Source organism: Pseudophryne corroboree, unplaced genomic scaffold, assembly GCF_028390025.1.
Source record: "Pseudophryne corroboree isolate aPseCor3 unplaced genomic scaffold, aPseCor3.hap2 scaffold_320, whole genome shotgun sequence".
NCBI classification, from domain to species: domain Eukaryota; kingdom Metazoa; phylum Chordata; class Amphibia; order Anura; family Myobatrachidae; genus Pseudophryne; species Pseudophryne corroboree.
In genome coordinates this window covers 122,398-148,722 of record NW_026969881.1, presented here as the reverse complement: position 1 = coordinate 148,722, position 26,325 = coordinate 122,398, and the positions used below count along the sequence as shown (strand labels likewise).

The 26,325-nt window shown below is 46.7% G+C and overlaps 17 non-coding genes and 3 pseudogenes across 17 annotated transcripts; 8 read left to right on the top strand and 12 right to left on the bottom strand.

Moving 5' to 3' along the window:
• The first annotated feature begins 2,101 nt into the window (after nucleotides 1-2,101).
• LOC135017993 (U1 spliceosomal RNA) lies at nucleotides 2,102-2,257 on the top strand. The gene has a single exon (XR_010215752.1). It is a non-coding gene; the product is annotated as a U1 spliceosomal RNA (small nuclear RNA).
• Nucleotides 2,258-2,931: 674 nt separating this feature from the next.
• On the top strand, nucleotides 2,932-3,095 carry LOC135017801 (U1 spliceosomal RNA). Its single transcript, XR_010215590.1, has one exon. It is a non-coding gene; the product is annotated as a U1 spliceosomal RNA (small nuclear RNA).
• Nucleotides 3,096-3,247: 152 nt separating this feature from the next.
• LOC135017954 (U1 spliceosomal RNA) lies at nucleotides 3,248-3,410 on the top strand. Its single transcript, XR_010215727.1, has one exon. It is a non-coding gene; the product is annotated as a U1 spliceosomal RNA (small nuclear RNA).
• Nucleotides 3,411-6,713: 3,303 nt separating this feature from the next.
• LOC135017688 (U1 spliceosomal RNA) lies at nucleotides 6,714-6,877 on the bottom strand. Its single transcript, XR_010215482.1, has one exon. It is a non-coding gene; the product is annotated as a U1 spliceosomal RNA (small nuclear RNA).
• Nucleotides 6,878-7,569: 692 nt separating this feature from the next.
• LOC135017926 (U1 spliceosomal RNA) lies at nucleotides 7,570-7,711 on the bottom strand (annotated as a pseudogene).
• Nucleotides 7,712-7,863: 152 nt separating this feature from the next.
• Nucleotides 7,864-8,027, bottom strand: LOC135017912 (U1 spliceosomal RNA). The gene has a single exon (XR_010215690.1). It is a non-coding gene; the product is annotated as a U1 spliceosomal RNA (small nuclear RNA).
• Nucleotides 8,028-8,719: 692 nt separating this feature from the next.
• LOC135017867 (U1 spliceosomal RNA) lies at nucleotides 8,720-8,861 on the bottom strand (annotated as a pseudogene).
• Nucleotides 8,862-9,013: 152 nt separating this feature from the next.
• LOC135017968 (U1 spliceosomal RNA) lies at nucleotides 9,014-9,177 on the bottom strand. The gene has a single exon (XR_010215735.1). It is a non-coding gene; the product is annotated as a U1 spliceosomal RNA (small nuclear RNA).
• A 6,743-nt stretch (nucleotides 9,178-15,920) lies between these two features.
• Nucleotides 15,921-16,036, bottom strand: LOC135018064 (U5 spliceosomal RNA). The gene has a single exon (XR_010215823.1). It is a non-coding gene; the product is annotated as a U5 spliceosomal RNA (small nuclear RNA).
• Nucleotides 16,037-16,311: 275 nt separating this feature from the next.
• Nucleotides 16,312-16,427, bottom strand: LOC135018002 (U5 spliceosomal RNA). The gene has a single exon (XR_010215761.1). It is a non-coding gene; the product is annotated as a U5 spliceosomal RNA (small nuclear RNA).
• A 274-nt stretch (nucleotides 16,428-16,701) lies between these two features.
• Nucleotides 16,702-16,817, bottom strand: LOC135018038 (U5 spliceosomal RNA). The gene has a single exon (XR_010215796.1). It is a non-coding gene; the product is annotated as a U5 spliceosomal RNA (small nuclear RNA).
• A 276-nt stretch (nucleotides 16,818-17,093) lies between these two features.
• LOC135018054 (U5 spliceosomal RNA) lies at nucleotides 17,094-17,208 on the bottom strand. The gene has a single exon (XR_010215813.1). It is a non-coding gene; the product is annotated as a U5 spliceosomal RNA (small nuclear RNA).
• Nucleotides 17,209-17,482: 274 nt separating this feature from the next.
• LOC135018015 (U5 spliceosomal RNA) lies at nucleotides 17,483-17,598 on the bottom strand. Its single transcript, XR_010215773.1, has one exon. It is a non-coding gene; the product is annotated as a U5 spliceosomal RNA (small nuclear RNA).
• Nucleotides 17,599-17,862: 264 nt separating this feature from the next.
• LOC135018050 (U5 spliceosomal RNA) lies at nucleotides 17,863-17,978 on the bottom strand. The gene has a single exon (XR_010215808.1). It is a non-coding gene; the product is annotated as a U5 spliceosomal RNA (small nuclear RNA).
• Nucleotides 17,979-18,248: 270 nt separating this feature from the next.
• LOC135018032 (U5 spliceosomal RNA) lies at nucleotides 18,249-18,364 on the bottom strand. Its single transcript, XR_010215790.1, has one exon. It is a non-coding gene; the product is annotated as a U5 spliceosomal RNA (small nuclear RNA).
• Nucleotides 18,365-18,508: 144 nt separating this feature from the next.
• Nucleotides 18,509-18,636, top strand: LOC135017987 (U1 spliceosomal RNA; annotated as a pseudogene).
• Nucleotides 18,637-19,228: 592 nt separating this feature from the next.
• Nucleotides 19,229-19,392, top strand: LOC135017777 (U1 spliceosomal RNA). The gene has a single exon (XR_010215566.1). It is a non-coding gene; the product is annotated as a U1 spliceosomal RNA (small nuclear RNA).
• A 152-nt stretch (nucleotides 19,393-19,544) lies between these two features.
• Nucleotides 19,545-19,707, top strand: LOC135017857 (U1 spliceosomal RNA). Its single transcript, XR_010215643.1, has one exon. It is a non-coding gene; the product is annotated as a U1 spliceosomal RNA (small nuclear RNA).
• A 675-nt stretch (nucleotides 19,708-20,382) lies between these two features.
• LOC135017776 (U1 spliceosomal RNA) lies at nucleotides 20,383-20,546 on the top strand. The gene has a single exon (XR_010215565.1). It is a non-coding gene; the product is annotated as a U1 spliceosomal RNA (small nuclear RNA).
• A 152-nt stretch (nucleotides 20,547-20,698) lies between these two features.
• LOC135017922 (U1 spliceosomal RNA) lies at nucleotides 20,699-20,861 on the top strand. The gene has a single exon (XR_010215700.1). It is a non-coding gene; the product is annotated as a U1 spliceosomal RNA (small nuclear RNA).
• Nucleotides 20,862-26,325: the final 5,464 nt, after the last annotated feature.

The window sequence follows — 26,325 nt, the reverse complement described above, 5'->3', positions numbered from 1 at the left end:
AAGCAGTGGGTCAAAGTTGGCTTCAACCCTCGTCTGCATATGAAAAGAGAAAAGGGGCATGCAGGGCATGGCGGCCTTTTGCGGCGCTTGGCTGACCCCTAGTTTGCATTAAACACCTCCACCCTCCGTCGGTGTGGGGCTCATGTTGGCTATGCCCCAGCCCCTGAAGCATTCAAGCTGATTTCTTGCTGCAGCTGGGCACTGTAACAGCTCCAGAGCTGCTCTGTAAGGCAAGTAAAAGGGTGTGGGCCCTGCAGCACTACCTGTAGTTTGCATTGTGCGTTGGAAGGCACAAAGTAAGCAGACAGGAGAAGTCTGGAGAGTGCACAAGGGCATAGAAGGCAGCGGCTCAAGAAAAGAGAAGTGGAAACAGACAGCAAACTAGGCTGGAGAGAGACCTGAGACAAAGAGATCTGAATTATACGAGAGCCGACCAGGGGAAACACAAATTATGCAGTCAAGTTTCCCACAGGAGTATATAGGATACGACCCAGTGGTACCTGACGACATAGATACTAACAGCTATTTAATAACATTACGCTAGAAAGTGATTATTAGCAACATATATATCTATATAAACAACCCCGCCAGGGTTGTGCCTTCAAAAATAATCACACACGGACACGCTTTTTAAACCTTTTTTTCACATCTCTTTATTCTTCTTATGCACATGTATGTTAGTTCTGTGATTTTAACCTTTATGTTTCACTGCAGTTTGGGATAATAATATTAATATTTATCCAATTTTAATACATACTTAATAAAGGTTATATTTTATGATTCATTCATTCTGTCCAGTGCGTCAACAGTGCAGATTTCTTCTTGTTTTTTCTCCCAAATTCTATAACAATGACAGTAAATGTTGTTTCTTTTCAAACAGAACTTTCTTGACCATGCTTCTTGCTTGAAAGATCTGGGAGCACATGGAAAACAGTACAAACCATGCAGTATCACAAGAGCCTTTATTTGATATTTCATGAAGATAGAGCAGAATTGAGGACACGTCAACTATTTCTGCCGAAGGTGGTTCATCTTTCCACATGGTGCCTTTGGCCACTGACACCTTCGTTGAGTCAAAGTCTCTGGCTGTGGTCAGAACTTTGAAAATTTATGTCACCAGAACGGTTCAGATTAGGAAAACAGAGGCTCTGTTTGTCCTGTATGCTCCCAACAGGATTGGGTGTCCTGCTTCCATGTAGACAATTATGCGCTGGATCTGTGGTAAGATTCAGCATGCTCATTCCACGGCAGGATTGCCGTTACTGAATTAGGTGAAGACCCATTCTACTAGAAAGGTGGGTTCATCCTGGGCGGCTGGTCGGGGAGTCTCGGCATTGCAACTTTGCCGAGCAGCTATTTAGTAAACACTTTTGCTAAGTTTTACAAGTTTTAGAGTAAAGGAGATTCAACTGAGGCAGCACAAGGGAACTCTCATCTGGGGACAACAACTGCAGTGAGAACACATATTTTCAGATGAACATGGGAGGGCAGAAGGCTGCCTAATACTGAAGCACCCCCAAACAACAAACCAAATGCAACAACTAGTACAAGCATTCCTGGGGGAAGGTCTGCAGAAGACGGATATGCATATAGTGATGTCATCCAAGCAGTGGGCCAAAGTTGGCTGGAACCCTCATCTGCATATGAAAAGAGAAAAGGGGTATGCAGGGCATGGCGGCCTTTTGCGGCGCTTGGATGACCCTTAGTTCGCATTAAACACCCCCACCCTCCTTCGGTGTGGGGCTCATGTTGGCCATGCCCCAGCCCCTGAAGCATTCAAGCTGATTTCTTGCAGCAGCTTGGCACTGTAACAGCTCCAGAGCTGCTCTGTAAGGCAAGTAAAAGGGTGTGGGCCCTGCAGCACTACCTGTAGTTTGCATTGTGCATCGGAAGGCACAAAGTAAGTAGACAGGAGGAGAAGTCAGGATAGTGCACAAGGGTATAGAAGGGAGGGGCTCAAGAAAAAAGAAGTGGAAACAGACAGCAAACTAGGCTGGAGAGAGACCTGAGACAAAGAGATCTGAATTATATGAGAGCCGACCAGGGGAAACACAAATTATGCAGTCAAGTTTCCCACATTTGGGGAAATCGCAGGGGCAGCACACCCAGGTGAGATACTATAATCAGGAAGGTGCTTCTCCCAGGGCAAGGCTCACCCATTGCACACTGGGTGTGCTGCTCCTACGATTTCCCCAAATGTGGGACACTTGACTGCATAATTTGTGTTTCCTCTGGTCGGCTCTCGTATAATTCAGATCTCTTTGTCTCAGGTCTCTCTCCAGCCTAGTTTGCTCTCTGTTTCCACTTCTTTTTTCTTGAGCCCCTCCCTTCTATACCCTTGTGCACTATCCTGACTTCTCCTCCCGTCTGCTTACTTTGTGCCTTCCAATGCACAATGCAAACTACAGGTAGTGCTGCAGGGCCCACACCCTTTTACTTGCCTTACAGAGCAGCTCTGGAGCTGTTACAGTGCCCAGCTGCTGCAAGAAATCAGCTTGAATGCTTCATGGGATGGGGCATGGCCAACATGAGCCCCACACCAAAGGAGGGTGGGGGTGTTTAATGCGATCTAGGGGTCATCCAAGCACCGCAAAAGGCCGCCATGCCCCGCACGCCCCTTTTCTCTTTTCATATGCAGATGATGGTTGAAGCCAACTTTGACCCACTGCTTGGATAACATCACCATATGCAAATCCATCTGCTGCAGGCCTTCCCCCAGGAATGCTTGCACTAGTTGTTGCATTTGGTTTGTTGTTTGGGGGTGCTTCAGTATTAGGCAGCCTTCTGCCCTCCCATGTTCATCTGAAAATATGTGTTCTCCCTGCAGTTGTTGTCCCCATATGAGAGTTCCCTTGTGCTGCCTCAGTTGAATCTCCTTTACTTGACAGAGATGTGCCTGAGCAGCGGCCCTCCCCAGCCCTTTCCCAAATCATACTTATTTTGCATAGGAGACACCATGGTCATGAAAATTGTTCACCCAGGGTGAGGTTCATTCATTGCATTCTGGGTATGCTGACCCCTGTGATTTACCCAAATGTGGGAAACTCGCCTGCATTATTTGTGGTAGTTGGGGACTGTGTTTGTGTTTTCCGCTGGTCAGCTCTGGTAAAAGTCAGATTTCTTTGTCTCAGATCTTCCTCTAGCCTTGTTCTTCTTTCGAGAGTTCCATTGTGCTGCCTCAGTTGGATCTCCTTCACTTGACAGGGGGGTGCCCGAGCAGCGACCCTCCCCAGCTCTAGCCCAACTCCTACTTACCTGCCAGGTGAGATACTATGATCTTGAAGGTGCTTCTCCCAGGGCAAGGCTCAACCATTGCACTCTGGGTGTGCTGCCCCTACGATTTCCCCAAATATGGGAAACTTGACTGCATAATTTGTGTTTCCCCTGGTCGGCTCTCGTATAATTCAGATCTCTTTGTCTCAGGTCTCTCTCCAGCCTAGTTTGCTGTCTGTTTCCACTTCTCTTTTCTTGAGCCGCTCCCTTCTATGCCCTTGCGCACTATCCTGACTTCTCCCGTCTGCTTACTTTGTGCCTTCCAACGCACAATGCGAACTACAGGTAGTGCTGCAGGGCCCACACCCTTTTATTTGCCTTACAGAGCAGCTCTGGAGCTGTTACAGTGCCCAGCTGCTGCAAGAAATCAGCTTGAATGCTTCAGGGGCTGGGGCATAGCCAACATGAGCCCCACACCGAAGGAAGGTGGAGGTGTTTAATGCGAACTAGGGGTCATCCAAGCGCCGCAAAAGGCCGCCATGCCCTGCATAACCCTTTTCTCTTTTCATATGCAGATGAGGGTTCCAGCCAACTTTGGCCCACTGCTTGGATGACATCACCGTATGCAAATTCGTCTCCTGCAGACCTTCCCCCAGGAATGCTTGTACTAGTTATTGCATATGGTTTGATATTTGATGGTGCTTCAGTATTAGGCAGCCTTCCGCCCTCCCATGTTCATCTGAAAAAATGTGGTCTCCCTGCAGTTGTTGTCCCCAGACGAGAGTTCCCTTGTGCTTCCTCAGTTGAATCTCCTTAACTTGACGGGGGAGGGGCTTGCCCGAGCAGCCACCCTCCCCAGCCCTATCCCAACTCATACTTATTTTGCATATGAGATCTCTATATCATGAAGATTGTTATCACAGGGTGAAGTTCATCCATTATATTTTAAAATAGGAAGGTTCAAATTACATATTTGAATTGCATCTATGTGCTGGATTCAAATGTCCCCCCCCCTTCCTTTCTCAATTGTGCCCGTCAGCAGCTATTCTAAGGTTGCTGCCAATGGGTGTGACACATTAATTTCTTCTGTGGGGTACACTGGACTCCACAAGGATTCACATTGGGGAGTAGAGTAGGATCTTGATCTGAGGCACCAACCGGCTCAAAGCTTTTGACTGTTCCCAAGATGCTCAGCGCATTCTCCTCTATAACCCCGCTTCCATGAACAGGGAGCTCAGTTTGTAGTTGGTGCCTTCAGTAGCAGGCCACTTAACAGGGGCCTGCCTCAGGCAGCCTATTCTTAGCTATTAATTTTGACAAGAAAATAAGAACTTTTTTTATGAGAATCTACAAGGGCTGCAGCAGGCTAGGTCTAATAGACATCTTTACTGCAGCTTCATCACTCCCAGCGGCGCTGTATACTCCCGTGCCCTGGTTGCTGGGTCACTGCAGCGGAGGCTCCGGTTTCTTCCTAAGGTCAGTCACACACGCACCGCCCTTCCGGATCACGAGGCCGCTGATGAAGGGGAGCGTGGCCGTAGGGGGTGGACCGTGTGCGCACTGGCGTGGACACTGATTACTGGGCAGCCGCTCCACGAGCCACCAGGTACAGTTAAGGAGCACAGGTCTGGGGTTTTTTCTCCCATATTAAACCAATTTTGTACTGCCCGCAGCGCATTGTGATAGGTAATAGGGCCTGATTCAGGTTGGATTGCAATCACAGTAAGCGATCCAACTGCAAAAATTGCTAAGAGCATACGCATGTGCCTGCATTTTCTGCGGCACCCCGCAGAGAATGCGATCGCCTCTGCCTGTCAATCGGGGCAGGGGGGGAGAGGGGGGTCAGCAACACTCCATTTCCAAGTCAGGGATGGAGCGGTGCGGGGGCAAGGCTTCAAAATGGGGTCTGCAACGGAGGAGACACAGGGGGCGTGGTCACAGCGGCTGTATGACATCACATTCAGCCGCTGTGATCACAAAAATGGTGGCGGCTTCCTGCGCGCACATACAGTCTGCACCAGCAGGAGGCTACACCATTTTTTATGATCACGCTGAACTGCAGTGCGACTGCAATTACAGATTGGTCAAGAAGGGAGGCGTCATGCTGGGTGGCCATGTCCTGTCACTGTGCAGGAGCCAGCACCGCTCACACACTAGTCCCAGGGTGCAGCCCCCAACCCCCGGGACACCCGGAGCAACAAAATGTAGATTCAGGCCACCAGGCCACGCCCCTACCTATGAAACCATGCCTCCTTTTTACCATTGCGCTGCTTATCTGCGCGCACTGCATTACAATCTCCTTCGCCACCTCTCTGGGTGTCACCAGTGATAGTGACACCTCTGCCATGCTTGTAGCAGCTGGTCCTAAGATCTACGCCTCAAGCCCTGAGTGTTTGCCCTTGTGACTTGTTGATCATCATAGCGAAGCAGATGCTTACAGAAAACTGCAGGGGCTTAGATTGAAAATAAAAAAATATATGGGTATAAGGTAGAGAGGAGCGGGTTCGGTTCTCCGAGAACCGAATTCCCCACGAACTCCACGTGGTTTACACTGGTCCGAGGCAGGCTCGGTTGTTCCCGCCTGACTCGTAAAACCTGAACAAGGGAAAATGTCATCATCCCGCTGTCGGATTCTCGCGAGATTCGGATTTCATATAAAGAGCTGCGCGTTGCCGCCATTTTTACTCGTGCATTGAAGAGGGAGCGGAGAGGACGTGGCTATGTTCTCTCAGTGGAAATCTCAATATCAGTGCTCAGTATCAGTGGTTACTTATTGCTGCTCAGTAATACTAGTAGTGTGTCTCTCCTGCTCAGTGTCAGTTCTCAGTAGTATCCTCATCAGTGCTCAGTATCACTGCTCATTGTCTTGTGCTGCATTGTGGTGCTCAGCATACTACAGTACATTACTAATAGTCCAGTGCTGCATCTTGCTGCTCAGTGTCAGTTCTAGTATCCTCATCAGTGCTCACTATCACTGCTCATTACATTGTGGTGTTCTGTATACTACAGTAACATAGTAATATAGTAACATATAGTAATATAGTTTTTGAGGTTGAAAAGAGGCAAATTGCCCATCGTGTTCAACCTGTTTTAAGTTGTGATGATTCTACATACTTGCTGAATAATGTTTTATGACTAGTTAACTACTACAACTCATGTTACCCCCGGATTAACCATGTTGATATTTTAAGTATTATAACCTTGGATAGCTTTTTCATTCAGAAATGTATCCATTCCTTTTTTAAATCCAATTACAGAGTCCGCCATTACCACCTTCCCTGGCAGGGAATTCCACATCCTGATTGCCCTAACAGTGAAGATCATAGTATCTCACCTGGCAGGTAAGTAGGAGTTGGGCTAGAGCTGTGGAGGATTGCTGCTTGGGCACCCCCTGTCAAGTGAAGGAGATCCAACTGAGGCAGCACAAGGGAACTCTCGAAAGAAGAACAAGGCTAGAGGAAGATCTGAGACAAAGAAATCTGACTTTTACCAGAGCTGACCAGAGGAAAGCACAAACACAGTCCCCCACTACCACAAATAATGCAGTCGAGTTTCCCACATTTGGGGAAATCACAGGGGTCAGCATACCCAGAATGCAATGAATGAACCTCACCCTGGGAGAACAATCTTCATGACCAAGGTATCTCCTATGCAAAATAAGTATGATTTGGGATAGGGCTGGGGAGGGCCGCTGCTCAGGCACATCTCTGTCAAGTAAAGGAGATTCAACTGAGGCAGCACAAGGGAACTCTCATCTGGGGACAACAACTGCAGGGAGAACACATATTTTCAGATGAACATGGGAGGGCAGAAGGCTGCCTAAAACTGAAGCACCCCCAAACAACGAACCAAATGCAACTACTAGTGCAAGCATTCCTGGGGGAAGGCCTGCAGCAGATGGATTTGCATATGGTGATGTCATCCAAGCAGTGGGTCAAAGTTGGCTTCAACCCTCGTCTGCATATGAAAAGAAAAAAGGGGTGTGCAGGGCATGGCGGCCTTTTGCGGCGCTTGGATGACCCCTAGTTCGCATTAAACACCTCCACCCTCCTTCGGTGTGGGGCTCATGTTGGCTATGCCCCAGCCCCTGAAGCATTCAAGCTGATTTCTTGCAGCAGCTGGGCACTGTAACAGCTCCAGAGCTGCTCTGTAAAGCAAGTAAAAGGGTGTGGGCCCTGCAGCACTACCTGTAGTTTGCATTGTGCGTTGGAAGGCACAAAGTAAGCAGATGGGAGAAGTCAGGATAGTGCACAAGGGTATAGAAGGGAGGGGCTCAAGAAAAAAGAAGTGGAAACAGACAGCAAACTAGGCTGGAGAGAGACCTGAGACAAAGAGATCTGAATTATATGAGAGCCGACCAGGGGAAACACAAATTATGCAGTCAAGTTTCCCACATTTGGGGAAATCGCAGGGGCAGCACAGCCAGAGTGCAATGGGTGAGCCTTGCCCTGGGAGAAGCATCTTCATGATCATAGTATCTCACCTGGCAGGTAAGTAGGAGTTGGGCTAGAGCTGGGGAGGGTCGCTGCTCGGGCACCCCCCTGTCAAGTGAAGGAGATCCAACTGAGGCAGCACAAGGGAACTCTCGAAAGAAGAACAAGGCTAGAGGAAGATCTGAGACAAAGAAATCTGACTTTTACCAGAGCTGACCAGAGGAAAGCACAAACACAGTCCCCCACTACCACAAATAATGCAGTTGAGTTTCCCACATTTGGGGAAATCACAGGGGTCAGCATACCCAGAATGCAATGAATGAACCTAACCCTGGGAGAACAATCTTCATGACCATGGTATCTCCTATGCAAAATAAGTATGATTTGGGATAGGGCTGGGGAGGGCCGCTGCTCAGGCACATCTCTGTCAAGTAAAGGAGATTCAACTGAGGCAGCACAAGGGAACTCTCATCTGGGGACAACAACTGCAGGGAGAACACATATTTTCAGATGAACATGGGAGGGCAGAAGGCTGCCTAATACTGAAGCACCCCCAAACAACAAACCAAATGCAACAACTAGTGCAAGCATTCCTGGGGGAAGGCCTGCAGCAGATGGATTTGAATATGGTGATGTCATCCAAGCAGTGGGTCAAAGTTGGCTTCAACCCTCGTCTGCATATGAAAAGAATAAAGGGGTGTGCAGGGCATGGCGGCCTTTTGCGGCGCTTGGATGACCCCTAGTTCGCATTAAACACCTCCACCCTCCTTCGGTGTGGGGCTCATGTTGGCTATGCCCCAGCCCCTGAAGCATTCAAGCTGATTTCTTGCAGCAGCTGGGCACTGTAACAGCTCCAGAGCTGCTCTGTAAAGCAAGTAAAAGGGTGTGGGCCCTGCAGCACTACCTGTAGTTTGTATTGTGCGTTGGAAGGCACAAAGTAAGCAGACGGGAGAAGTCAGGATAGTGCACAAGGGTATAGAAGGGAGGGGCTCAAGAAAAAAGAAGTGGAAACAGACAGCAAACTAGGCTGGAGAGAGACCTGAGACAAAGAGATCTGAATTATATGAGAGCCGACCAGGGGAAACACAAATTATGCAGTCAAGTTTCCCACATTTGGGGAAATCGCAGGGGCAGCACACCCAGAGTGCAATGGGTGAGCCTTGCCCTGGGAGAAGCATCTTCATGATCATAGTATCTCACCTGGCAGGTAAGTAGGAGTTGGGCTAGAGCTGGGGAGGGTCGCTGCTCGGGCACCCCCCTGTCAAGTGAAGGAGATCCAACTGAGGCAGCACAAGGGAACTCTCGAAAGAAGAACAAGGCTAGAGGAAGATCTGAGACAAAGAAATCTGACTTTTACCAGAGCTGACCAGAGGAAAGCACAAACACAGTCCCCCACTACCACAAATAATGCAGTTGAGTTTCCCACATTTGGGGAAATCACAGGGGTCAGCATACCCAGAATGCAATGAATTAACCTAACCCTGGGAGAACAATCTTCATGACCATGGTATCTCCTATGCAAAATAAGTATGATTTGGGATAGGGCTGGGGAGGGCCGCTGCTCAGGCACATCTCTGTCAAGTAAAGGAGATTCAACTGAGGCAGCACAAGGGAACTCTCATCTGGGGACAACAACTGCAGGGAGAACACATATTTTCAGATGAACATGGGAGGGCAGAAGGCTGCCTAATACTGAAGCACCCCCAAACAACAAACCAAATGCAACAACTAGTGCAAGCATTCCTGGGGGAAGGCCTGCCGCAGATGGATTTGCATATGGTGATGTCATCCAAGCAGTGGGTCAAAGTTGGTTCAAACACCTTTGCAAAGTTCTATAAGTTTGATACCCTGGCTGAGGAGGACCTCCTGTTTGCTCAATCGGTGCTGCAAAGTCATCCGCACTCTCCTGCCCGTTTGGGAGCTTTGGTATAATCCCCATGGTCCTTACGGAGTCCCCAGCATCCTCTAGGACGTAAGAGAAAATAAGATTTTAAACCTACCGGTAAATCTTTTTCTCGTAGTCCGTAGAGGATGCTGGGTGCCCGTCCCAAGTGCGGACTACTTCTGCAAGACTTGTATATAGTTATTGCTTACATAAGGGTTATATGTTAGTTTTCATCGGTCTTGGACTGATGCTATGTTGTTTTCATACTGTTAACTGGGTAGTATATCACAAGTTATACGGTGTGATTGGTGTGGCTGGTATGAATCTTGACCTTGGATTAACAAAAATCCTTTCCTCGTACTGTCCGTCTCCTCTGGGCACAGTTTCTCTAACTGAGGTATGGAGGAGGGGCATAGAGGGAGGAGCCAGTGCACACCCAGATCTAAAGTCTTTCTTAAAGTGCCCATGTCTGCTGCGGAGCCCGTCTATCCCCCATGGTCCTTACGGAGTCCCCATCATCCTCTACGGACTACGAGAAAAAAAAATTACCGGTAGGTTTAAAATGTTATTTTTTTCTCTGCAACCCACTGCTAAATTGTGCTTCCTAGCTGTTTTTTATAAAATCACTTAATTAAATCTAACTCTGATTACGTCAGAGAAGGCCAGGTACCCTACACCATAAGAGGGGGTTTGAAATTTTGACTTGTCTACTTAAAGATCACCAAAATCTGATGACAAGGTCAATTACATCCCTGGGTGGGATTGAACCACCAACCTTTTGGTTAATAGCCCATGTAAGTGCAAGAAATCCTGAAGCACTCACTCATCATGGGAAAGTACCAATGTGTTTCTTACAAAAATTCTCCAGATTATTGACTTTTTAAAGTTTTTCTAGGAAACGTTCTAGATGAATGCTTATTAGCCTTTGTCAGTATTGACTTTCGCAAGGTGTCTCTGTGGCGCAATCGGTTAGCATGTTTGGCTATTAACCAAAAGGTTGGTGGTTCAATCCCACCCAGGGATGTAATTGACCTTGTAATCAGATTTTGGTGATCTTTAAGTAGACAAGTCAAAATTTCAAAAACCCCCCTTATGGTGTAGGGTACCTGTCCTTCTCTGATGTAATCAGAGTTAGATTTGATTAAGTGATTTTATAAAAAAACAGCTAGGAAGCACAATTTAGCAGTGAGTTGCAGAGAAAAAAAATTATGCTGGCAGAAAAGTCCAATTGAGTGATTAAACAGCTCTTCATTTTCTGATTTTATGTTTATGCTAACAAATTTGCTCTCTGAAAAGTGTCCACAAAGCCAAGTCTCTGATTAACACCTTTGTAGGAATGGTTTTTCACCTATTACTGAATTAAACTTGCTTCATTGGAAAGGCATCAAAGATGCATCCTCATTTCAATGTCTACTGAAATAATACAGGTTGACACCAGGAAACGTCACTGCATCCTTGCTGCTTCCTCATGGGGAAGTCTGTTTAATGTGAAAACAAGGTGATATCTAATCAGCACACAGGTAAGGAATTAAGAAAATCTTTCTTTATGGGTGAAGATGTTTCTCACAAATTGTTGTCCCAATGCATCATTGAAATTCAAGATGGAAGATGATTTTCATATATCACTTGTACATTTTGCATTGCTCTTCTGGTGACAATGTAGTTTGTTTTTGTCAATTACCATTTCAGTAATAGGGTAAAGAAAATTAAGTGGATTTTTTAAAGAAAACAATGCTGTCAATATACTATTAAAACAAATTAAAATGATAAAAGTTATTGTACTTTAAGTAAAAATAAAAGTGCCAAAATATCAATCCCAGTTTTTGATTACTTTAATTATAAAAAAAAAAATGCACATAGCAGAGGATAGTTTCGATCAATCGACCTCTGGGTTATGGGCCCAGCATGCTTCCATTGCACTACTCTGCTGCTCATGGAAGTGTCAGAGATCCTGAAGACTAAATTGATTAAAGGCCTTAAAGTACTGGACTATAAGGAAAGACTTACTAGGCTGAATATTTATACACTAGAAAAGAGGTGCCTAAGAGGAGATATTATTAATATCTTCAAATATGTAAAGATACATAACAAAGAGTTATCAGAGGAATTATTTATTAAAAGAACACGTGGTCACTCGCTGCGACTGGAGGAAATTTCAGAACGCAATGGAGGAAAGGTTTCTTCACTGTTAGGGCAATCAGGATGTGGAATTCCCTGCCAGGGAAGGTGGTAATGGCGGACTCTGTAAATGGATTTAAAAAAGGAATGGATACATTTCTGAATGAAAAAGCTATCCAAGGTTATAATACTTAAAATATCAACATGGTTAATCCGGGGGTAACATGAGTTATAGTAGCTAACTAGTCATAAAACATTATTCAGCAAGTATGTAGAATCATCACAACTTAAAACAGGTTGAACACGATGGGCAATTTGCCTCTATTCAACCTCAAAAACTATGTTACTATATTACTATGTTATTGTAGTATACAGAACACCACAATGCAATGAGCAGTGATAGTGAGCACTGATGAGGATACTAGAACTGACACTGAGCAGCAAGATGCAGCACTGGACTATTAGTAATGTACTGTATTATGCTGAGCAACACAATGCAGCACAAGACAATGAACAGTGATACTGAGCACTGATGAGGATACTACTGAGAACTGACACTGAGCAGGAGAGACACACTACTAGTATTACTGAGCAGCAATAAGTAACCACTGATACTGAGCACTGATATTGAGATTTCCACTGAGAGAACATAGCCACGTCCTCTCCGCTCTCTCTTCAATGCACGAGTAAAAATGGCAGCAACGCGCAGCTCTTTATATGGAATCCGAATCTCGCGAGAATCCGACAGCGGGATGATGACATTTTCCCTTGTTCAGGTTTTCCGAGTCAGGCGGGAACAACCGAGCCTGCCTCGGACCAGTGTAAACCACGTGGAGTTCGTGGGGAATTCGGTTCTCGGAGAACCGAACCCGCTCCTCTCTACCTTATACCCTATCAATTTTTTTATTTTCAATCTAAGCCCCTGCAGTTTTCTGTAAGCATCTGCTTCGCTATGATGATCAACAAGTCACAAGGGCAAACACTCAGGGTTTGAGGCGTAGATCTTAGGACCAGCTGCTACAAGCATGGCAGAGGTGTCACTATCACTGGTGACACCCAGAGAGGTGGCGAGGGAGATTGTAATGCAGTGCGCGCAGATAAGCAGTGCAATGGTAAAAAGGAGGCATGGTTTCATAGGTAGGGGCGTGGCCTGGTGGCCTGAATCTACATTTTGTTGCTCCGGGTGTCCCGGGGGTTGGGGGCTGCACCCGGGGACTAGTGTGTGAGCGGTGCTGGCTCCTGCAAAGTGACAGGGCATGGCCACCCAGCATGACGCCTCCCTTCTTGACCATGCTGTAATTGCAGTCGCACTGCAGTTCAGCGTGATCATAAAAAATGGTGTAGGCTCCTGCTGGTGCAGACTGTATGTGCGCGCAGGAAGCCGCCACCATTTTTGTGATCACAGCGGCTGAATGTGATGTCATACAGTCGCTGTGACCACGCCCCCTGTGTCTCCTCCGTTGCAGACCCCATTTTGAAGCCTTGCCCCCGCACCGCTCCATCCCTGACTTGGAAATGGAGTGTTGCTGACCCACCTCTCCCCCCCTTCCCCGCCCCGATTGACAGGCAGAGGCGATCACATTCTCTGCGGGGTGCCGCAGAAAATGCAGGCACATGCGTATGCTCTTAGCAATTTTTGCAGTTGGATCGCTTATTGTGATTGCAATCCAACCTGAATCAGGCCCTATTACCTATCACAATGCGCTGCGGGCAGTACAAAATTGGGTTAATATAGGAGAAAAACCCCCAGACCTGTGCTCCTTAACTGTACCTGGTGGCTAGTGGAGCGGCTGCCCAGTAATCAGTGTCCACCGCAGTGCGCACACGGCCCACCCCCTACGGCCTCGCTCCCCTTCAGCAGCGGCCTCGTGATCCGGAAGGGTGGTGTGTGTGTGACTGACCTTAGGATGAAACCGGAGCCTCCGCTGCAGTGACCCAGCAACCAGGGCACGGGAGTATACAGCGCCGCTGGGAGTGATGAAGCTGCAGTAAAGATGTCTATTAGACCTAGCCTGCTGCAGCCCTTGTAGATTCTCATAAAACAAGTTCTTCTTTTCTTGTCAAAATTAATAGCTAAGAATAGGCTGCCTGAGGCAGGCCCCTGTTAATTGGCCTGCTACTGAAGGCACCAACTACAAACTGAGCTCCCTGTTCATGGAAGCGGGGTTATAGAGGAGAATGCACTGAGCTTCTTGGGAACAGTCAAAAGCTTTGAGCCGGTTGGTGCCTCAGATCAAGATCCTACTCTACACCCCAATGTGAATCCTTGTGGAGTCCAGTGTACCCCACAGAAGAAATTAATGTGTCACACCCATTGGCAGCAACCTTAGAATAGCTGCTGACGGGCACAATTGAGAAAGGAAGGGGGGGGGGACATTTGAATCCAGCACATAGATGCAATTCAAATATGTAATTCGTACCTTCCTATTTTAAAATATAATGGATGAACCTCACCCTGTGAGAACAATCTTCATGATCAAGAGATCTCATATGCAAAATAAATATGAGTTGGGATAGGGCTGGGGAGGGCTGCTCGGGCAGCACCTCCCCCGTCAAGTTAAGGAGATTCAACTGAGGAAGCACAAGGGAACTCTCGTCTGGGGACAACAACTGCAGGGAGACCACATCTTTTCAGATGAACATGGGAGGGCGGAAGGCTGCCTAATACTGAAGCACCATATGCAACAACTAGTACAAGCATTCCTGGGGGAAGGTCTGCAGCAGACGGATTTGCATACGGTGATGTTATCCAAGCAGTGGGCCAAAGTTGACTGGAACCCTCATCTGCATATGAAAAGAGAAAAGGGGCATGCAGGGCATGGCGGCCTTTTGCAGTGCTTGGATGACCCCTAGTTCACATTAAACACCCCCACCCTCCTTTGGTGTGGGGCTCATGTTGGCCATGCCCCATCCCCTGAAGCATTCAAGCTGATTTCTTGCAGCAGCTGGGCACTGTAACAGCTCCAGAGCTGTTCTGTAAGGCAAGTAAAAGGGTGTGGGCCCTGCAGCACCACCTGTAGTTCGCATTGTGCGTTGGAAGGCACAAAGTAAGCAGACGGGAGGAGAAGTCAGGATAGTGCGCAAGGGCATTCTTTTCTCTTAGTCCGTAGAGGATGCTGGGGTCACATTAAGAACCATGGGGTATAGACGGGATCCGCAAGAGACATGGGCACTTTAAGACTTTCAAAGGGTGTGAACTGGCTCCTCCCTCTATGCCCCTCCTCCAGACTCCAGTTATAGGAACTGTGCCCAGGGAGACGGACATTTCGAGGAAAGGATTTATTGTTAAACTAAGGTGAGCATCTTACCAGCTCACACCTTAAACATGCCGCAGAACGTGGCATTCAACAGAACACAAGCCAACGGCATGAACAATTGCAGCAAAAAGCTGACCAGAACCATAACACAACATGTGTATAACCACAAGTAATAACTGCAGACACAGTATGGACTGGGACGGGTGCCCAGCATCCTCTACAGACTAAGAGAAAAGGATTTACCGGTAGGTATTAAAATCCTATTTTCTCATACGACCTAGAGGATGCTGGGGTCACATTAAGAACCATGGGGTTATACCAAAGCTCTTGAACGGGTGGGAGAGTGCGTACGACTCTGCAGCACCGAATGACCCAACTTAAGGTTATCATCAGCCAAGGTATCAAACTTGTAAAACTTAGCAAAAGTGTTTACTAAATAGCTGCTCGGCAAAGTTGCAATGCCGAGACTCCCCGACCAGCTGCCAAGGATGAACCCACCTTTCTAGTAGAATGGGTCTTCACCTACTTCAGTAACGGCAATCCTGCCGTGGAACGAGCATGCTGAATCTTACCACAGATCCAGCGCATAATGGTCTGCATGGAAGCAGGACACCAAATCCTGTTGGGAGCATACAGGACAAACAGAGCCTCTGTTTTCCTAATCTGAACCGTTCTGGTGACATACATTTTCAAAGTTCTGACCACAGCCAGAGACTTTGACTCAACGAAGGTGTCAGTGGCCAAAGGCACCATGTGGAAAGATGAACCACCTTCGGCAGAAATTGTTGACGTGTCCTCAATTCTGCTCTATCTTCATGAAAGATCAAATAAAGGCTCTTGTGATACTGCATGGTTTGTACTGTTTTCCATGTGCTCCCAGACCTTTAAGCAAGTAGCATGGTCAAGAAAGTTCTGTTTGAAAAGAAACAACATTTACTGTCATTGTTATGCAAATAAACTTACATTAAAGCTAACAAGAAAGCACACTCGTTCTGTCTTTAAACTGATAAAAGAAACCCCAATAATATGGGGCATGCAAAAATTGAGATAAAACTCAGTTTTGCTCCTCTCCACGGAAATCTTTAATAAAAGGCGAAATATTTGTTAGTTCTGAAGAGAAACCAGAGCATGACCAAGATTCCACCTGTCGCCTGAGTGCCATGCCAGCAGTTCTCATTCAGCTGAAAGTGAGCACCCAATTTGAATGAAAGAAAGCAGATTTCTCACCAGGCTTCCCCTTGCTATAAACATGGTTTGTACTCTTTTCCATGTGCTCCCAGATCTTTCAAGCAATTAGTGTGGTCAAGAAAGTTCTGTTTGAAAAGAAACAAACATTTACTGTCATTTCTATGCAAATGAGCTTACATTAAAGCACACTCGTTCTATCTTTAAACCGATAAAATAAAACCCCAATAAGATGGGGCATGCAAAAATTGAGATAAAACTCAGTTTTGCTCCTCTCCACGGAAATCTTTAGTAAAAGGCGAAAGATTTGTTCGTTCTGAAGAGAAACCAGAACATGACCAAGATTCCACCTGTCGCCTGAGTGCCATGCCAGCAGTCCTCATTCAGCTCAAAGTGAGCACCCAATTTGAAAGAAAGAAAGCAGATTTCTCACCAGGCTTCCCCTTGCTATAAACATGGTTTGTACTCTTTTCCATGTGCTCCCAGATCTTTCAAGCAATTAGTATAGTCAAGAAAGTTCTGTTTGAAAAGAAACAAACATTTACTGTCATTTCTATGCAAATGAGCTTACATTAAAGCACACTCGTTCTATCTTTAAACCGATAAAAGAAACCCCAATAAGACGGAGCATGCAAAAATTGAGATAAAACTCAGTTTTGCTCCTCTCCACGGAAATCTTTAGTAAAAGGCGAAAGATCTGTTCGTTTTGAAGAGAAACCAGAGCATGACCAAGATTCCACCTGTCGCCTGAGTGCCATGCCAGCAATCCTCATTCAGCTCAAAGTGAGCACCCAATTTGAAAGAAAGAAAGCAGATTTCTCACCAGGCTTCCCCTTGCTATAAACATGGTTTGTACTCTTTTCCATGTGCTCCCAGATCTTTCAAGCAATTAGTGTGGTCAAGAAAGTTCTGTTTGAAAAGAAACAAACATTTACTGTCATTTCTATGCAAATGAGCTTACATTAAAGCACACTCGTTCTATCTTTAAACCGATAAAATAAAATCCCAATAAGATTGGGCATGCAAAAATTGAGCTAAAACTCAGTTTTGCTCCTCTCCACGGAAATCTTTAGTAAAAGGCGAAAGATTTGTTCGTTCTGAAGAAAAACCAGAACATGACCAAGATTCCACCTGTCGCCTGAGTGCCATGCCAGCAGTCCTCATTCAGCTCAAAGTGAGCACCCAATTTGAAAGAAAGAAAGCAGATTTCTCACCAGGCTTCCCCTTGCTATAAACATGGTTTGTACTCTTTTCCATGTGCTCCCAGATCTTTCAAGCATTTAGTATAGTCAAGAAAGTTCTGTTTGAAAAGAAACAAACATTTACTGTCATTTCTATGCAAATGAGCTTACATTAAAGCACACTCGTTCTATCTTTAAACCGATAAAAGAAACCCCAATAAGACGGAGCATGCAAAAATTGAGATAAAACTCAGTTTTGCTCCTCTCCACGGAAATCTTTAGTAAAAGGCGAAAGATCTGTTCGTTTTGAAGAGAAACCAGAGTATGACTAAGATTCCACCTGTCGCCTGAGTGCCATGCCAGCAGTCCTCATTCAGCGCAAAGTGAGCACCCAATTTGAAAGAAAGAAAGCAGATTTCTCACCAGGCTTCCCCTTGCTATAAGCATGGTTTGTACTCTTTTCCATGTGCTCCCAGATCTTTCAAGCAATTAGAATGGTCAAGAAAGTTCTGCTTGAAAAGAAACAGACATTTATAGTCATTGTTATGCAAATAAACTTACATTAAAGCTAACAAGAAACTGATAAAAGAAACCCCAATAATATGGGGCATGCAAAAATTGAGATAAAACTCAGTTTTGCTCCTCTCCACAGAAATCTTTAATAAAAGGCGAAAGATTTGTTCGTTCTGAAGAGAAACCAGAGCATGACCAAGATTCCACCTGTCGCCTAAATGCTGTGCCAGCAGTCCTCATTCAGATCAAAGTGAGCGCCCAACTTGAAAGTAAGCAGATTTCTCACCTGGCTTCTCCTTGCTATAAGCATGGTTTGTACTGTATTCCATGTGCTCCCAGATCTTTCAAGCAAGTAGCATGGTCAAGAAAGTTCTGTTTGAAAAGAAACAAACATTTACTGTCATTTCTATGCAAATGAGCTTACATTAAAGCACACTCATTCTATCTTTAAACCGATAAAAGAAACCCCAAAAAGATGGGGCATGCAAAAATTGAGATAAAACTCGGTTTTGCTCCTCTCCACGGAAATCTTTAATAAAAGGCGAAAGATTTGTTCGTTCTGAAGAGAAACCAGAGCATGACCAAGATTTTTATCTGAAAATATGTGTTCTCCCTGCAGTTGTTGTCCCCAGATGAGAGTTCCCTTGTGCTGCCTCAGTTGAATCTCCTTTACTTGACAGAGATGTGCCTGAGCAGCGGCCCTCCCCAGCCCTATCCCAAATCATACTTATTTTGCATAGGAGATACCATGGTCATGAAGATTGTTCTCCCAGGGTGAGGTTCATTCATTGCATTCTGGGTATGCTGACCCCTGTGATTTTCCCAAATGTGGGAAACTCGCTTTTATACCCTTGTGCACTATCCTGACTTCTCCTCCTGTCTGCTTACTTTGTGCCTTCCAATGCACAATGCAAACTACAGGTAGTGCTGCAGGGCCCACACCCTTTTACTTGCCTTACAGAGCAGCTCTGGAGCTGATACAGTGCCAAGCTGCTGCAAGAAATCAGCTTGAATGCTTCAGGGGATGGGGCATGGCCAACATGAGCCCCACACCGAAGGAGGGTGGGGGTGTTTAATGCGAACTAAGGGTCATCCAAGCGCCGCAAAAGGCCGCCATGCCCTACATACCCCTTTTCTCTTTTCATATGCAGATGAGGGTTCCAGCCAACTTTGGCCCACTGCTTGGATGACATCACCGTATGCAAATCCGTCTTCTGCAGAACTTCCCCCAGGAATGCTTGCACTAGTTGTTGCATTTGGTTTGTTGTTTGGGGGTGCTTCAGTATTAGGCAGCCTTCTGCCCTCCCATGTTCATCTGAAAATATGTGTTCTCCCTGCAGTTGTTGTCCCCAGATGAGAGTTCCCTTGTGCTGCCTCAGTTGAATCTCCTTTACTTGACAGAGATGTGCCTGAGCAGCGGCCCTCCCAGCCCTATCCCAAATCATACTTATTTTGCATAGGAGACACCATGGTCATGAAGATTGTTCACCCAGGGTGAGGTTCATTCATTGCATTCTGGGTATGCTGACCCCTGTGATTTCCCCAAATGTGGGAAACTCGCCTGCATTTTTTGTGGTAGTGGGGGACTGTGTTTGTGTTTTCCTCTGGTCAGCTCTGGTAAAAGTCAGATTTCTTTGTCTCATATATTCCTCTAGCCTTGTTCTTCTTTCGAGAGTTCCCTTGTGCTGCCTCAGTTGGATCTCCTTCACTTGACAGGGGGGTGCCCGAGCAGTGACCCTCCCCAGCTCTAGCCCAACTCCTACTTACCTGCCAGGTGAGATACTATGATCAGGAAGGTGCTTCTCCCAGGGCAAGGCTCACCCATTGCACTCTGGGTGTGCTGCTCCTACGATTTCCCCAAATGTGGGACACTTGACTGCATAATTTGTGTTTCCTCTGGTCGGCTCTCGTATAATTCAGATCTCTTTGTCTCAGGTCTTTCTCCAGCCTAGTTTGCTGTCTGTTTCCACTTCTTTTATCTTGAGCCCCTCCCTTCTATACCCTTGTGCACTATCCTGACTTCTCCTCCCGTCTGCTTACTTTGTGCCTTCCAATGCACAATGCAAACTACAGGTAGTGCTGCAGGGCCCACACAATCTTTTACTTGCCTTAAAGAGCAGCTCTGGAGCTGTTACAGTGCCCAGCTGCTGCAAGAAATCAGCTTGAATGCTTCAGGGGATGGGGCATGGCCAACATGAGCCCCACACCAAAGGTGGGTGGGGGTGTTTAATGCGAACTAGGGGTAATCCAAGCACCGCAAAAGGCCGCCATGCCCTGCACGCCCCTTTTCTCTTTTCATATGCAGATGAGGGTTGAAGCCAACTTTGACCCACTGCTTGGATGACATCACCATATGCAAATCCATCTGTTGCAGGCCTTGCCCCAGGAATGCTTGCACTAGTTGTTGCATTTGGTTTGTTGTTTGGGGGTGCTTCAGTATTAGGCAGCCTTCTGCCCTCCCATGTTCATCTGAAAATATGTGTTCTCCCTGCAGTTGTTGTCCCCAGATGAGAGTTCCCTTGTGCTGCCTCAGTTGAATCTCCTTTACTTGACAGAGATGTGCCTGAGCAGCGGCCCTCCCAGCCCTATCCCAAATCATACTTATTTTGCATAGGAGACACCATGGTCATGAAGATTGTTCACCCAGGGTGAGGTTCATTCATTGCATTCTGGGTATGCTGACCCCTGTGATTTCCCCAAATGTGGGAAACTCGCCTGCATTTTTTGTGGTAGTGGGGGACTGTGTTTGTGTTTTCCTCTGGTCAGCTCTGGTAAAAGTCAGATTTCTTTGTCTCATATATTCCTCTAGCCTTGTTCTTCTTTCGAGAGTTCCCTTGTGCTGCCTCAGTTGGATCTCCTTCACTTGACAGGGGGGTGCCCGAGCAGTGACCCTCCCCAGCTCTAGCCCAACTCCTACTTACCTGCCAGGTGAGATACTATGATCATGAAGGTGCTTCTCCCAGGGCAAGGCTCACCCATTGCACTCTGGGTGTGCTGCTCCTGTGATTTCCCCAAATGTGGGAAACTTGATTGCATAATTTGTGTTTCCCCTGGTCGGCTCTCGTATAATTCAGATCTCTTTGTCTCAGGTCTCTCTCCAGCCTAGTTTGCTGTCTGTTTCCACTTCTCTTTTCTGGAGCCACTCCCTTCTATGCCCTTGCGCACTATCCTGACTTCTCCCGTCTGCTTACTTTGTGCCTTCCAACGCACAATGCGAACTACAGGTAGTGCTGCAGGGCCCACACCCTTTTAGTTGCCTTACAGAGCAGCTCTGGAGCTGTTACAGTGCCCAGCTGCTGTAAGAAATCAGCTTGAATGCTTCAGGGGCTGGGGCATAGCCAACATGAGCCCCACACCAAAGGAGGGTGGGGGTGTTTAATGCGAACTAGGGGTCATCCAAGCACCGCAAAAGGCCGCCATGCCCTGCATGCCCCTTTTCTCTTTTCATATGCAGATGAGGGTTCCAGCCAACTTTGGCCCACTGCTTGGATGACATCACCGTATGCAAATCCGTCTGCTGCAGACCTTCCCCCAGGAATGCTTGTACTAGTTGTTGCATATGGTTTGATATTTGATGGTGCTTCAGTATTAGGCAGCCTTCCGCCCTCCCATGTTCATCTGAAAAGATGTGGTCTCCCTGCAGTTGTTGTCCCCAGACGAGAGTTCCCTTGTGCTTCCTCAGTTGAATCTCCTTAACTTGATGGGGGAGGGGCTGCCCGAGCAGCCACCCTCCCCAGCCCTATCCCAACTCATACTTATTTTGCATATGAGATCTCTTGATCATGAAGATTGTTCTCACAGGGTGAAGTTCATCCATTATATTTTAAAATAGGAAGGTACAAATTACATATTTGAATTGCATCTATGTGCTGGATTCAAATGTCCCCCCCCCTTCCTTTCTCAATTGTGCCCATCAGCAGCTATTCTAAGGTTGCTGCCAATGGGTGTGACACATTAATTTCTTCTGTGGGGTACACAGGACTCCACAAGGATTCACATTGGGGTGTAGAGTAGGATCTTGATCTGAGGCACCAACCGACTCAAAGCTTTTGACTGTTCCCAAGATGCTCAGCGCATCCTCCTCTATAACCCCGCTTCCATGAACAGGGAGCTCAGTTTGTAGTTGGTGCCTTCAGTAGCAGGCCACTTAACAGGGGCCTGCCTCAGGAAGCCAATTCTTAGCTATTCATTTTGACAAGAAAAGAAGAACTTGTTTTATGAGAATCTACAAGGGCTGCAGCAGGCTAGGTCTAATAGACATCTTTACTGCAGCTTCATCACTCCCAGCGGCGCTGTATACTCCCGTGCCCTGGTTGCTGGGTCACTGCAGCGGAGGCTCCGGTTTCTTCCTAAGGTCAGTCACACACACACCGCCCTTCCGGATCACGAGGCCGCTGATGAAGGGGAGCGTGGCCGTAGGGGGTGGACCGTGTGCGCACTGGCGTGGACACTGATTACTGGGCAGCCGCTCCACTAGCCACCAGGTACAGTTAAGGAGCACAGGTCTGGGGGTTTTTCTCCTATATTAAACCAATTTTGTACTGCCCGCAGCGCATTGTGATAGGTAATAGGGCCTGATTCAGGTTGGATTGCAATCACAATAAGTGATCCAACTGCAAAAATTGCTAAGAGCATACGCATGTGCCTGCATTTTCTGCGGCACCCCGCAGAGAATGCGATCGCCTCTGCCTGTCAATCGGGGCAGGGGGGGAGAGGGGGGTCAGCAACACTCCATTTCCAAGTCAGGGATGGAGCGGTGCGGGGGCAAGGCTTCAAAATGGGGTCTGCAATGGAGGAGACACAGGGGGCGTGGTCACAGCAGCTGTATGACATCACATTCAGCCGCTGTGATCACAAAAATGGTGGCGGCTTCCTGCGCGCACATACAGTCTGCACCAGCAGGAGGCTACACCATTTTTTATGATCACGCTGAACTGCAGTGCGACTGCAATTACAGCATGGTCAAGAAGGGAGGCGTCATGCTGGGTGGCCATAAGAGATGAGCGGGTTCGGTTCCTCGGAATCCGAACCCGCCCGAACTTCACCCTTTTTTGCTCGGGTCCGAGCAGACTCGGATCCTCTCGCCTTGCTCGGTTAACCCGAGCGCGCCCGAACGTCATCATCCCGCTGTCGGATTCTCACGAGACTTGGATTCTATATAAGGAGCCGCGCGTCGCCGCCATTTTCACACGTGCATTGAGATTGATAGGGAGAGGACGTGGCTGGCGTCCTCTCCGTTTAGATTAGAAGATAGAGACGAGTGACATTTGATTTACTACTAATTTGGGGAGCAGTTGAACTTGTCAGGAGTACTCAGTAGTGCAGAGTTTTGCTGATAGTGACCACCAGTTTTATTATTTATAATCCGTTCTCTGCCTGAAAAAAAACGATACACATACCATATCTGTGCTCAGCCTCAGTGTGCTGCATGATATATCATCTATGTATATCTGACTGTGCTGAGTGCTCACTGCTCACACAGCTTAATTGTGGGGGAGACTGGGGAGCAGTTATAGCAGGAGTACAGTGCACACTTTTGCTGCCAGTGTGACCACCAGTATATTGTCTGCCTGAAAAAGTTAAACACTCCTGTGGTGTTTTTTTTTTATTCTATAAATGCATTCTGCTGACAGTGTCCAGCAGGTCCGTCATACATATATTATATAAATATTTACCTGCAGTAGTGTTATATTTTTTTTTTCATCTTTATCATCTCTATATTAGCAGACGCAGTACGGTAGTCCACGGCTGTGGCTATCTCTGTGTCGTCAGTGCTCGTCCATAATTGTATACCTACCTACCTGTGGTGGTTTTTTTTTTTCTATCTTCTTCATACTAGTAGTTTAGGAGTCTACTGACAGTGTCCACCAGGTCCATCATTATATTATATACCTACAGTAGTAATATATTTATTATATTATCTATACTAGCAGACGCAGTACTGTAGTCCACGGCTGTGGCTATCTCTGTGTCGTCAGTGCTCGTCCATAATTGTATACCTACCTACCTGTGGTGGGGTTTTTTTTTTATCTTCTTCATACTAGTAGTTTAGGAGTCTGCTGACAGTGTCCACCAGGTCCGTCATTATATTATATACCTACAGTAGTAATATATTTAGTATATTATCTATACTAGCAGACGCAGTACGGTAGTCCACGGCTGTACCTACCTCTGTGTCGTCACTCGTCCATAATTGTATACCTAACTGTGGTGGTTTTTTTTTTCTATCTTCTTCATACTAGTAGTTTAGCAGTCTGCTGACAGTGTCCACCAGGTCCGTCATTATATTATATATACCTACAGTAGTTATATATATTTTTTTTTATATCATTAATTATCATCTCTATACTAGCAGACGCAGTACGGTAGGCCACGGCTGTGGCTATCTCTGTGTCGTCAGTGCTCGTCCATAATTGTATACCTACCTACCTGTGGTGGAAGTTTTTTTCTATCTTCTTCATACTAGTAGTTTAGCAGTCTGCTGACAGTGTCCACCAGGTCCGTCATTATATTATATATACCTACAGTAGTTATATATATATTTTTTTTTATATCATTAATTATCATCTCTATACTAGCAGACGCAGTACGGTAGTCCACGGCTGTAGCTACCTCTGTGTCGTCAGTCACTCGTCATCCATAAGTATACTAGTATCCATCCATCTCCATTGTTTACCTGAGGTGCCTTTTAGTTGTGCCTATTAAAATATGGAGAACAAAAATGTTGAGGTTCCAAAAATAGGGAAAGATCAAGATCCACTTCCACCTCGTGCTGAAGCTGCTGCCACTAGTCATGGCCGAGACGATGAAATTCCATCAACGTCGTCTGCCAAGGCCGATGCCCAATGTCATAGTACAGAGCATGTAAAATCCAAAACACAAAAGATCAGTAAAAAAATGACTCAAAAATCTAAATAAAAATCGTCGGAGGAGAAGCGTAAACTTGCCAATATGCCATTTACCACACGGAGTGGCAAGGAACGGCTGAGGCCCTGGCCTATCTTCATGGCTAGTGGTTCAGCTTCACATGAGGATGGAAGCACTCAGCCTCTCGCTAGAAAAATGAAAAGACTTAAGCTGGCAAAAGCACAGCAAAGAACTGTGCGTTCTTCAAAATCACAAATCCACAAGGAGAGTCCAATTGTGTCGGTTGCGATGCCTGACCTTCCCAACACTGGACGTGAAGAGCATGCACCTTCCACCATTTGCACGCCCCCTGCAAGTGCTGGAAGGAGCACCCGCAGTCCAGTTCCTGATAGTCAGATTGAAGATGTCAGTGTTGAAGTACACCAGGATGAGGAGAATATGGGTGTTGCTGGCGCTGGGGAGGAAATTGACAAGGAGGATTCTGATGGTGAGGTGGTTTGTTTAAGTCAGGCACCCGGCGAGACACCTGTTGTCCGTGGGAGGAATATGGCCATTGACATGCCTGGTGAAAATACCAAAAAAATCAGCTCTTCGGTGTGGAAGTATTTCAACAGAAATGCGGACAACAGGTGTCAAGCCGTGTGTTGCCTTTGTCAAGCTGTAATAAGTAGGGGTAAGGACGTTAACCACCTCGGAACATCCTCCCTTATACGTCACCTGCAGCGCATTCATCATAAGTCAGTGACAAGTTCAAAAACTTTGGGCGACAGCGGAAGCAGTCCACTGACCAGTAAATCCCTTCCTCTTGTAACCAAGCTCACGCAAACCACCCCACCAACTCCCTCAGTGTCAATTTCCTCCTTCCCCAGGAATGCCAATAGTCCTGCAGGCCATGTCACTGGCAATTCTGACGAGTTCTCTCCTGCCTGGGATTCCTCCGATGCATCCTTGAGTGTAACGCCTACTGCTGCTGGCGCTGCTGTTGTTGCTGCTGGGAGTCGATGGTCATCCCAGAGGGGAAGTCGTAAGACCACTTTTACTACTTCCACCAAGCAATTGACTGTCCAACAGTCCTTTGCGAGGAAGATGAAATATCACAGCAGTCATCCTACTGCAAAGCGGATAACTGAGGCCTTGGCATCCTGGGCAGTGAGAAACGTGGTTCCGGTATCCATCATTACTTCAGAGCCAACTATAGACTTGATTGAGGTACTGTGTCCCCGGTACCAAATACTATCTAGGTTCCATTTCTCTAGGCAGGCGATACCGAAAATGTACACAGACCTCAGAAAAAGACTCACCAGTGTCCTAAAAAATGCAGTTGTACCCAATGTCCACTTAACCACGGACATGTGGACAAGTGGAGCAGGGCAGACTCAGGACTATATGACTGTGACAGCCCACTGGGTAGATGTATTGACTCCCGCCGCAAGAACAGCAGCGGCGGCACCAGTATCAGCATCTCGCAAACGCCAACTCTTTCCTAGGCAGGCTACGCTTTGTATCACCGCTTTCCAGAATACGCACACAGATGAAAACCTCTTACGGCAACTGAGGAAGATCATCACAGAATGGCTTACCCCAATTGGACTCTCCTGTGGATTTGTGGCATCGGACAACGCCAGCAATATTGTGCGTGCATTATATCTGGGCAAATTCCAGCACGTCCCATG